The sequence below is a fragment of the Panthera tigris genome, chromosome A2 (genome assembly GCF_018350195.1).
Source record: "Panthera tigris isolate Pti1 chromosome A2, P.tigris_Pti1_mat1.1, whole genome shotgun sequence".
Taxonomy (NCBI): domain Eukaryota; kingdom Metazoa; phylum Chordata; class Mammalia; order Carnivora; family Felidae; genus Panthera; species Panthera tigris.
In genome coordinates this window covers 39,380,338-39,390,024 of record NC_056661.1, presented here as the reverse complement: position 1 = coordinate 39,390,024, position 9,687 = coordinate 39,380,338, and positions in this window count along the sequence as shown.

Here is a 9,687-nt window from a genome sequence, read left to right as displayed (position 1 = left end):
CCTGTAGGGCCTCGGATGGTTCCGGGACAGGTAGGGACTGTGTTGACAGGCTGACCCAGCGGCAGTCAGCCAGGAAAGTCAGTCAGTCTGTCACGGTCTCACAGTCCGACTCTGACACGCAGCCAGGGCCACACAGCGAGGCAGGGCCACTCGCGACACGAGTCACAGCTGCGGTCAGCCAGTCATCTGGCCCACCTCAACCAGTCAGCTAGTCAGGCAGTCGGCCCCTGACTCACAGTTGGACTCAGTTACACCCCGTCACAGCTGTTCACACCAGGGGTCACAGTCACAGCCAGCCAGCCAATCTCAGCCAGTCAATCCATTGTTCATTGTCTCACAGTCAGACTCTGCACAGTCACGGCTACCCAGTCAGACACGGCCACTCACAGTGTGAGTCGCGGCCATGGTCAGCAGGTCTCCCCGACCTGGTCAGTCTCAGCCTGTTAGCCAGCCAGTCAGTCAAGGCAGGGTCAGTCAGCCCACCTCAAACAGCCAGCCATCCCCCTAGTAGTCATCTGTCACCCAACAGCTAATCAAAATCAGTCAGCCAGTCAGCATATTAAGGTATGTCACTTGGTAGGACGCTGTCCTACAGCCAGATGGTCATCGAGCGGCCTATGGCAGTCAAGGCAGCCAGACAGTCGATGTTCATGGAGCAAGGGCAGGTGGTCGGGCCACCCAGCCAGACCAGTCACTTTCTGCCTGTTGGTCCGTCACTGGCAGCTACGGTGTGGCCTGGTCAGTCACAGCCACAAGGGAACAGCAGCCAGCCAGTCAGTTGATCAATGTCAGAGAGTGAGGTGTGCAATAAAGGCCATCAGTCAAGGCTCTGGGGTCACTGACAGGCATCCAGTCATCTAGTCAGTCTGAAGGAGACGGCCAGCTAACGTCATTCAGGTGAGATCATTACTCAGGGCTACTGGTCAGGAGGTCATTGTTAGTCAGCCAGTCAGCCAGTCAGCCAGTCAGTTTGAATGAGGCAACCAACAAGTCAACTACCCACCAAGCTCATTGTTCTCAACCAGTCAGCTGGTGAGACCTGTAGTCAGTGAGTCCGTCTGCTGGTCAGTCGGTCACCTAGACAGTCAGGCTCAATCCATCCACCCTGCTTCAGTCAGCCAGTCAGTCATAGTTAGTCACAGGCTCCCACAGCCTGAGTCCTGGTCAATCCCAACGACAACCACCCATCTACCACCAGCCAGTCATCTAACCTCATCAACTCCAAGACCCACGCTGGCTTCTCACAGAACCAAATGAATCATTGGAGAATTCCGGAGAGAATCCCTAAATGGAACCAGAAACGTGCCTTAACTCCCTGCAGCCATGTCCAGAATTAGTGGTCCCAAATCAGCCTCCTCCTCCTGTTTCGTCAGGAAGGATGGGTGTCAGGTGGGAAATAAGCTGACATGTGACTCCGATAAAACCCACTTGTCAACCAGAGAGGCCGCAGGCTGATGGCCAGGGAGCCAGGGGAGGAGACCTTGGCCACCTTTCTGCCCTCACCACCTCGATGCTCTGTGAGACTTTCTTCAGAGCAGGGACCCTCATGCTCTTCCCAGTGGAAGGAGGCAGGGCACAGTGAGAGCAGGAGATGCCCCTGAAATCCCTGGGGTCCTCCTTTTCCTCCCTCCCCACCCCCTTCTCTCCTCCCCTTTGCTCCTCCTGTCCATCCTCCATCATTAGCTTCTAGTTGCTCTGCTCAGATAAACGCCTAACCCTCCACCCCCCCATCTGCTCGGATTCTGCCCTTGACTCCCACAGTGCCACTCACCTTCCCTATGCACACACATGTACACGTGCGTGCGCGCGCGCGCGCACACACACACACACACACACACACGCCTTGCTTCTTGGCTTGCCTCCTCACTGCAGAACATCTTGTTCCAAACAGCCTGGGAGAAAATACTGGGCCCCCTCTGTGCCCCGGCCCCTCCCCTCGGCTCTCTGGATTCCGCCTGCCCAGCATGCACGTGCCCCTGCTGGATCCCCATCCTGGCATGAGCATCAGGGACCTGGACGTGGGCGGGTTTTTCCTGCTGCAGCTCCTCCTCCACCGGCTCGGGGAGAGGGGGGAGAGGAGTGACGAGTGACGAGGAAAAGCCTGGGAGGGAGGCATCTGGCTCACCGGCTGCCTGGGTCTTGGCCTGGGGCTTTCCCACAGCCAGGCAGGGTTCCCCAGGCGTTCTGTTACCTGGCAAACACAGGCTGGCCCGGCAGAGTCCGCCAGGATTTCTAAGCCTGAGGGGAGAACGTTCATCTCAGGGAGAACTGAGGCTGCTGGAAAGGAGTGAGCTTTGGCAGAGAGGACCCTCTGGACCCCTTCTAGCACCTGAGCCCAACTGCTTATTAGCCTGGTGACCACACTGGGCATGTTGGGTGTTTAGATGCTAGGTACCCTCCTCCTTAACATGGAGACGGGAGTGGATCCCACCTACTAGGGCTGGGTGAGGATGTAAGAAAGTACGGAGAGGGCTCTGGGCAGCTTTCCTGGGACCGCCCACCCGGGACTGAGTTCTTCCAAGTAGGCAAAATGATGGCCCAGGCCAAAGGGGCGCCTAGAGGCTTCTTCCCATGTCCCTTCTCTCCACCTGGTTCCGCTCACCCCTGCTCTATCATAGCTTCTAGTCACCGAGGGCTTCCGGTGTGCCCGGCACTGCTGTGTTTCACACTGCAACCCTGCGATAACAGTCCGTGCTATTGCTATGCCCACTTTACAGAGAAAGAAACTGAGGTTCTGGGAGGTGGCATCATTTGCCTAAAGCCATAGGTAGTGGGGGCAAAATCAGAACCTGCCGACTCCTAAGGTCCAGGGGAAGACACATGGTGCCTCCCCTCCTACCGAAAGCCACGTATACCTCCTGCCCCTGCACCCCAACATCTGGTCTTTCCTTTTCTGAGACGACTTACACCTTAGCCCCCCTTTCTTCCTGCCTCTCCTATCTACTTGACTTCTTGCTCCCTCTGTCCTCCCCTTCCCCTAATCCTTTCCCCCCTTCTCCCCTTCTGCTTCTCCCTCCTCCCCTTCCCCCCACTCTCCTCCCCTCTCCCCTTCTCCTCCCTCCTCCCTCTCTGTCCCTCCCCTTCCCCCTCTGTCCCCTCTTCTCTGGGTCTCTTTCTGCCTGTATAGAACTTTGATCTCCTTCCCACCATCACTTTCTTCCAGCCTCTTTTCCTGTCCCCCTCCTTCAGTCTGAATGTTTCCTTTTGTCTGTCTCTCCTTCTCTCCTATATTTTCTCTCTCCTTTGGTGAATCTGCAGCCGTGAATTCAGTTGTGCAAGAGCTGCCTCGTGTCTGTATGTTCTCCAAGATAACCTAAGCCTGATGCAAGCCCCAGTCAGGAGGCTGGTGGGACTGGCTGGGCCATCCCAGCCTCATGGAGACACCCCACCTCTTTCCCACAGGGTTTGCAGGTCCCTCTGGCCTCTCCCCACACTTCAGTGCTTTGAAGTCTCCCAGAGCTGCTGCTCCTTCCAAGGCCTGCCGGGGCTGGCTGGCGTGAGTTCTGAGGAAGGGGCCAGCCTTCGTAGGGAGGTCCTCACATCCATTATCATCTGGCCACCCACCCCCCACCCCCTGCCCCCAGCCACCTCCCTGGTGGTGCCCTGAACATCTTCAGACTCCATCCCCTTCCTAGGAAATCATTCCCCTTGATTCCCCCTGGAAACCCAGCCTAATCTAGATTTCACAGCAGCCCGGGGAGAGGCTGTCTCCAAGTCCAGCCATAACCCCAAAGGGCCTGGCTACCTCCTGGGGCCTGCTGTGAGCAAGCCACAAACAGCTCTGTCTCCTGATTCTTTCCCAGCAGCAAACACAAAACAAACGCACACAAACTAAGGTCTGAGTTAACACCCCGCCCACCCCATACCCCCCCCCCTGCACCTTCCTACTCTGTGCTCCCAAGTCCCCACTTGGCATACCCTTGACCTCTTTAGAGCAGTGCCCCTGCGTCCTGGGTGGGGGGCAGCACACCTGTACCATGTGGGGGTTGGGGGAGTGCAGCAGACCCACTTGGGGAGAACCCAGTTAACCAGGCTGCTCGGCTGGCTCCTGTCAGGTCCACTACCCACTCTTCCCATGACAGCCTCTTCTTGGAGAATCTTAAGGTTTAAAGATACCTTAAGCTTCTTGGAAAGATTTCCAGGGTCTCTGGGGGGAGTGGTTGGGTGCTGTGTTTTCTTTGCCCCAGGCATACCCCTGCACCCCCTCCTGACTCCCAGGCTCTGCTCTATCTCTGCTGTCCCCTGATAAGGTGTTTGTTGACAATGTCTGTTGATCTAGGACTGGTGAACAACTGAGTGGGTATTGGTGGAGGCAGGAGGCGCTGGGGAGCCGGTGGGGAGGTGGAGGCCCAGGGACACTTCAGAAACCCTAGTTTGGCTGAGGAATTTGAATCTGAAAGGATTGGAGGGGAAGACTTTGGGAGATACAAAGAAGACTTCTGGGGGGGGTGGGGGTTGGTGGTGTAGGAGACAGTCTTCTGGCATCCAAAGTGCCACAACCTGCGGGGCCTTGCTTTTGTAACAGGAATCTTAATAATGACTCCACCTGCCGCCTCCTTGGGGGTGGGAGGGGACATCTTCATCTAGAAAACTTCCCATTCGTAGTAAGGACCTGAGGATTCCACTCAGAGCCTCCTAAGATGGGGCCACCCTGTAGGGTAGGGGATATTTCAGTAAGCCACCCTCCAATCCAAGGGCCTCCCAAACGAGCCTCTACCCCCCACTCCCTACCCCCCACCCCCAGCAGCTCTATGGAGGCGTTTCTTTATTTGGACTCAGACTTGGCAGTGAGGATACTTTTTGAGGGGCCTGCAGGGTAGAAGTCAGCAGCAGAAGCCCTTAATTCCCAGACCTGAGGGGGCTTGCAAAGACAGTGCCTCTCCCGCTGAGCACAAACCCACCATTTTCCTCACTTCCAGGCTCCAAGGGGGAGGGCCGGGCCCAGTGTGAAATGCTCTTAGAGGAATCCTGCTGGGGTGACAAGAATCAGAAGAAAAAGGCAGATGGCTCCCCACTGCCCTTGGGATAACATCCAAATGGCCTGCCTGCTGGATTAACAAAGGCCATCCTCTTCCTGCCTCCGGGGCCAGCTTGTGCCCTTGCCACACACAGCCCATTCCTGCCAGTAGAGTGTCTTCTGTCTTTAGAGCAGGTCTCCTGTCACCCAAGGTGCCCCTCTACAGAGAACCCTCTTGCCTCCTTGGCTAACTCCCATGCATCCCTCAGGGCATAGATGTCCCTTCCTTCAGGAAGCCTTCCCAGAATGCCTCAGGGGAGAGGCAGTAGAACATCATTCAGGGTTAGACATCCACTCACTGGCTCTATCATTTGCCTGAGGCTGCAGTAACGAAGTCCCACACGCTTGGTATCTCAAACCACTGAAATTTATCGTCGCCCAGTTCTGGAGGCTGGAAGTCTGAAATCAAGGTGTCAGCACAGCTGACTCTTTCTGAGGGCTGTGAGAGAGACTCCTACAGATGGTAGCCTCGAGTGTTCCTTGGCTTGTACATGGCCTTCTCTCTGGGCCTCCACATGGTATTTTCTTTGTGTGATCCCTTTGTGCCCATATTTCCTTTTTTTTTTTTTTTTTTAGTGTTTATTTATTTTGAGAGAGAGAGAGAGAGAGAGAGAAAGCACATTCAGTTGTGAGTGAGCAGGAGAGGGGCAGAGAGAGAGGGAGAGAGAGAATCCCAGGCAGGCTCTGTGCTGATAGCCTATGTGGGGCTCAGTCCCACCAACCATGAGATCAGGACCCGAGCGGAAATCAAGAGTCGGACGTTTAACCAACTGAGCCATGCAAGTGCCCCCAAATTTCCTTTTTTAAAAAATAAGAAGGACACCAGTCATATTTGCATAGGGACTACCCTAATGACCTCCTCTTAATTTCATTGTATCTGTGAAACCCCTATCTCCAAATGAGATCACGTTTTGCAGTACTGGGGGTTAGACTTCAACTTATCTTTTCGGGGAGACACAGTTCAGCCCATAACATTTGCTTTGTGACCTTGACTGTGCTGCCAAGCATCCCTGAGCCCCGTTTTCCTCATCTATTAAGTGAGGATTGCGAAGGGGAGAATTGTCCCAGGAGGCTGGGACTTTGGTTCCAGGTTTAGTTCCACTGACCAGCGGTGGTACTCAGGTGAGTCCTCTGACTTCTCTGCATCTGTGATCTTCTGGTGTAAACAAATCACCCCCAGGCCGAGTGGCTGAAAACAACAACCATCATGTATTTTGCTCATAGCTGCAATTTGGGCAGGGCTCGGTGGGGAGAGCTTTTCTCAGTTCCTTGTGACAACAGCTGAAGCAGCTTGGCTGGGACTGGAGGGTGTACTTTGAGATGACTCAGTCACGTGGCTAGCAAGAGGGTGCTGGCTGTCGGCCTGGAGCTCAGCCAGGGCTGCAGATTGAATACTTTGTTTCTTCTCCGTGGGAGTCTGTCCATGGGGCTGCTTGGGCTTCTGCACAGCATGGCGGCTGGATCCTAAGAGCAAGCATCCCAAAAGAGCCAGGGACGGGTGCATTGTCTTTTCTGACCCAGCCTTGGAAGTCACAGCCTGCCCAGATTCTAGAGCAGGGGACAGAGACTCTATTTCTTGATGGGAGAAGTGTCAAATCACATTGTAAGAAGCGCATACAAAATAGGGATACTGTTTTGATCACATTTGAAAAGTATGATTTGCCCTGCTTTTTGTTGCCCTACCCATCAAGTGTCACCACTTAGGCAGACAATGAGCTGAGGCCTTTGTACAGAGTGTCTCCTGTAACCCTCACAACAACCCCTTCCTTCTGCTGCTATTTCAGAAATGAGGAAATTGAGGTTCAGAGAGGTAACTTACCCAAGGCTACCTACCTAGATAGCCGTAGTGTCAGAACCTCCCTGTCTCCAGAGCCTTCAGCAGCTCAGGTGGTCATCACCAGTCACTGCTGTCACAAAGCTCCCGCCTACCTCCCTCACCTACCCCACGGGAGGTGACCTGTGCTCTTGGCCTTGTGACTTCTACCTTTTATGCCCCAGTCTTTTCTCGTGAAAGAGGTGCCAGCTGGTGGAGGAGTGAGGCCAGTGTCATCCTCTGAACCAGCCTTACCCAGGGGACCTGGTGACTCAAAGAGGGTCTTGTGGACTGAGGACACTGTTTCCATGGGAAAAGCATCTGTGGTTCAGCCCACTGCCTCCCAGGTGCTTCTGGGAAAAGTTGGAAATGGCTTCCCACCAACAATCACACCTGTCTGTTTAGATACAGCGATGCGGGCCCAGTCCTGATTCTGGTAGTCCTAAAGCATCGGTTCATAACCACAGGACAAAGAACTTCCTTCACCACCACCCTGTTTTGGCCATGAGGAGTCTGGGGCTCAGAGAGGTGAACTGACTTGCCTGAGGTCACAGAGCATGTAAAGGGAGGGGAGAGAATCCTTTTGGCCTAAGCTTCTCCACTTGTGGTTGAGTCTGTGAGCAGTTGCTGGATGAAATGACGAGGGGCGCTTGGCCGGCGAGGGGAGCCTGGTAGGCCGTGGGGAGAATGGGCAGTTGTGTAGTGGGGCGGTTAGGTCAAGGTTCAGTAGACTCAAGGTTCCCACAGCCCTGGTTGAGATCCTGGCTTTTCTGGTTACTTGTGGTGTCCCCTTGGAGAAACACTTGACCTCCCTGAGGGTTCAGTTCCCTGTCTGAAAAAGGAGGCTACAAATAGCCACTTTGCTGGGTCATCGTGGATGCAAAAGGAGAGAATGCCGTGGAGCTCTTTGCACGGGGCGTGGCACATGGGACACTCTCGGGAAATTTTTCTGGTTTTATTTGTATCCATTGCCTCCCAGACACCTGAGGTGGGGCTGGTGTCAGAGACGGGGCTCGCGGAGGTGTTCCACAGATTTAACTGAATGACAATTCCCATTTTCTAGAGGCTTAAGGGAACTTTTTTGTTCATAGTTTATTTATTTATTTTGAGAGAGAGAGTGAGTATGAGTGGGGGAGGAGCAGAGAGAGGGGGATACAGAGAGAATTCCAAGCAGGCTCCTCACTGTCAGCAAGGATCCTAATGTGGGCCTCGAACTCACGAACCGTGAGATCGTGACCTGAGCCGAAGTCGGCCACTTAACTGACTGAGCCACCCAGGTGCCCCTTAAGGGAATTTTTAATGTTCATTAAATGGCAGAAATTGTGTAGCATGAATGAATGAGTGAAAGAATGTCTTCTGTGGCGAGGCCCGTTCCCTCAGAAGCAGACTCTGAAGGAAAGGTTTGAGGACACTCCAGGAGACACTGGCAGAGGTGTAGGGAAGTGAGATACAGAAGGGAAGGCAGCCAACAACACAGGATGAGGTAATGAGGAGGTTGTTGCCATGGGCAACTGGCCTCAGTGCCATTGGGTTCCCTGGGAGACAGCGTGGAACATACCTTAGAATTGTCCCACCTGAGGTGCAAGGCAGCAGGCATTTGATCCCTCCCTCCCCACTGTCATCGCTGGAGGCTGCTCCTGGGGGACACGAACTGGATATTCTCTGTGTGGCCAAGCTTGCTCCTGAGACCAGTGGTTCCCATGGACAGTGGGTTCCCATCCAAGAAGCCTTTGGATGTCAGCAGAAGTGAGGGCCGAAGGGACATAAGTGGGGCAGCAATTGACTCGATTTGGGCTCCCTGATGCTGAGAAGTCTTTCCAAGGCAAAGATGATTCTCTGTACGGCCTGGTCCCCTGGGGCCCTCCTCTCCTCCACTCTGAAGACCGTGTCTTTCCCAGAGAATGATGGGTCTGTCTTGAACAATCCTTCCTCCACTGGCACCTTCTCCAGGTTTTTCTCCTCCATGCTCTCTGGTAGGGCATCCCACCGGGGGCTCTGAACAGTTGGAGCTGGCTGGGAAAATGGCGTGCTGGTCTGGATGGAGCTGGTTTGCATGAGGACAATTAAAACATGTTTTGGCTAGGGGCGCCTGGGTGGCTCAGTCGGTTAAGCATCCGACTTCAGCTCAGGTCATGATCTCACAGTTCGTGAGTTTGAGCCCCGCATCAGGCTCTGTGCTGACAGCTCAGAGCCTGGAGCCTGCTTCAGATTCTGTGTCTCCCTCTCTCTCTGGCCCTCCCCCATTCATGCTCTGTCTCTCTCGTCTCAAAAATAAATAAACATTAAAAAAAAAAAAAAAGACAAAAAAAAACACATGTTTTGGCTAAAGGGGCTGGGAGGAGATTCCCTGCATGTATGTATGGAGGCTGGGCATGAAGCCATGTGACCCCACATCAGGCTCTGACTCCTTTGGAAGAAGGGGCTGCAGTGGAAACTAAGGTCACACTTTTCTGTGAGATGAGGGGACACACTGTCTGCTTAACATAGGATGGGGCCTGACCTTCACCCTGGACCTATAGTTAGGCTTGGGTTCTAATCCTGCCTTTGCCACCCTGTGGCTGTGACCTTGGACAAATTTACTTTCTTCTCCAAGCACATTCTTCTGCATCTATAAATGGGGCCAGTTTTTCATACCTACCTCACAGGGTGAGTGTAAGCATGACATTGGGTCTGGATACATTGGATAAATGATGGTGTGGAGTGTGTCCTAACTTCAGCCAGGAATCCGGGGCTTCTTGGGGTGTGTTCTGGGAGGCTTTGAGCCTTTGAAGATCCTGGGAGTCACATACACCTTGTTGGGGCCCACTCAGCCATCTTGGTATTGGGGGCACAGCTGAGACCCCCTCAGGAGACGCCA